The 2,500-nt window shown below is 56.5% G+C and overlaps 1 protein-coding gene across 4 annotated transcripts in view; it reads left to right on the forward strand.

Moving 5' to 3' along the window:
• Positions 1-2,500, forward strand: part of LOC112234933 (phosphatidylinositol 3-kinase regulatory subunit gamma) — a 352,082-nt gene that overhangs the window by 324,035 nt on the left and 25,547 nt on the right. The window lies entirely within an intron of this gene.

The raw sequence follows: 2,500 nt of genomic DNA on the forward strand, positions 1-2,500 counted from the left end.
AGCCCAGCCCAGCCCTGTTAGACAGACAACCCAGCCCTGTTAGACAGACAGCCCAGCCCAGCCCTGTTAGACAGACAGCCCAGCCCAGCTCTGTTAGACAGACAACCCAGTCCTGTTAGACAGACAGCCCAGCCCAGCTCTGCCCAGCTCTGTTAGACAGACAACCCAGCCCTGTTAGACAGACAGCCCAGCCCAGCCCTGTTAGACAGACAGCCCAGCCCAGCTCTGTTAGACAGACAACCCAGTCCTGTTAGACAGACAGCCCAGCTCTGTTAGACAGACAGCCCAGCTCTAGACAGACAGCCCAGCCCAGCCCTGTTAGACAGACAGCCCAGCCCTGTTAGACAGACAGACAGCCCAGCCCCTGTTAGACAGACAGCCCACAGACAGACAGCCCAGCTCTGTTAGACAGACAGCCCAGCTCTCTTAGACAGACAGCCCAGCTCTGTTAGACAGACAGCCCAGCTCTGTTAGACAGACAGCCCAGCCCAGCCCTGTTAGACAGACAGCCCAGCCCTGTTAGACAGACAGACAGCCCAGCCCTGTTAGACAGACAACCCAGCTCTGTTAGACAGACAGCCCAGCCCTGTTAGACAGACAGACAGCCCTGTTAGACAGACAGCCCAGCCCTGTTAGACAAACAACCCAGCTCTGTTAGACAGACAGACAGCCCTGTTAGACAGACAGACAGCCCAGCCCTGTTAGACAGACAGACAGCCCTGTTAGACAGACAGACAGCCCAGCTCTGTTAGACAGACAGCCCAGCCCTGTTAGACAGACAACCCAGCTCTGTTAGACAGACAGCCCAGCTTTGTTAGACAGACAACCCAGCTCTGTTAGACAGACAGCCCAGCCCTGTTAGACAGACAGCCCAGCCCTGTTAGACAGACAGCCCAGCCCTGTTAGACAGACAGACAGCCCTGTTAGACAGACAGACAGCCCAGCTCTGTTAGACAGACAGCCCAGCCCAGCCCTGTTAGACAGACAACCCAGCCCTGTTAGACAGACAGCCCAGCCCAGCCCTGTTAGACAGACAGACAGCCCAGCCCAGCTGTTAGACAGACAGCCCAGCCTGTTAGACAGACAACCCAGCCCTGTTAGACAGACAGCCCAGCCCAGCCCTGTTAGACAGACAGCCCAGTCCTGTTAGACAGACAGCCCAGCCCAGCTCTGTTAGACAGACAACCCAGTCCTGTTAGACAGACAGCCAGACAGCCCAGCCCAGCTCTGTTAGACAGACAACCCAGCCCTGTTAGACAGACAGCCCAGCCCAGCCCTGTTAGACAGACAGCCCCCAGCCCAGCTCTGTTAGACAGACAACCCAGTCCTGTTAGACAGACAGCCCAGCCCAGCTCTGTTAGACAGACAGCCCAGCTCTGTTAGACAGACAGCCCAGCTCTGTTAGACAGACAGCCCAGCTCTCTTAGACAGACAGCCCAGCTCTGTTAGACAGACAGCCCAGCTCTGTTAGACAGACAGCCCAGCCCTGTTAGACAGACAGCCCAGCCCAGCCCTGTTAGACAGACAGCCCAGCCCTGTTAGACAGACAGCCCAGCCCAGCCCTGTTAGACAGACAACCCAGCTCTGTTAGACAGACAGCCCAGCCCTGTTAGACAGACAGCCCAGCCCTGTTAGACAGACAGCCCAGCCCCCTGTTAGACAGACAACCCAGCCCTGTTAGACAGACAACCCAGCTCTGTTAGACAGACAGACAGCCCTGTTAGACAGACAGACAGCCTGTTAGACAGACAGACAGCCGAGCCCTGTTAGACAGACAGACAGCCCTGTTAGACAGACAGACAGCCCAGCCCTGTTAGACAGACAGCCCAGCCCTGTTAGACAGACAGACAGCCCAGCTCTGTTAGACAGACAGCCCAGCCCTGTTAGACAGACAACCCAGCTCTGTTAGACAGACAGCCCAGCTTTGTTAGACAGACAACCCAGCTCTGTTAGACAGACAGCCCAGCCCTGTTAGACAGACAGACAGCCCTGTTAGACAGACAGACAGCCCAGCCCTGTTAGACAGACAGACAGCCCTGTTAGACAGACAGACAGCCCAGCCCTGTTAGACAGACAGACAGCCCTGTTAGACAGACAGACAGCCCAGCTCTGTTAGACAGACAACCCAGCCCTGTTAGACAGACAGACAGCCCAGCTCTGTTAGACAGACAGCCCAGCTCTGTTAGACAGACAACCCAGCTCTGTTAGACAGACAGACAGCCCAGGTCTGTTAGACAGACAGCCCAGCTCTGTTAGACAGACAGCCCAGCCCTGTTAGACAGACAGACAGCCCAGCTCTGTTAGACAGACAGCCCAGCCCTGTTAGACAGACAGACAGCCCACAGACAGACAGCCCAGCCCTGTTAGACAGACAGACAGCCCAGCCCTGTTAGACAGACAGACAGCCCAGCTCTGTTAGACAGACAGCCCAGCTCTGTTAGACAGACAGCCCAGCCCAGCCCTGTTAGACAGACAGCCCAGCCCAGCCCTGTTAGACAGA

This window comes from Oncorhynchus tshawytscha, linkage group LG05, assembly GCF_018296145.1.
Source record: "Oncorhynchus tshawytscha isolate Ot180627B linkage group LG05, Otsh_v2.0, whole genome shotgun sequence".
NCBI lineage: Eukaryota > Metazoa > Chordata > Actinopteri > Salmoniformes > Salmonidae > Oncorhynchus > Oncorhynchus tshawytscha.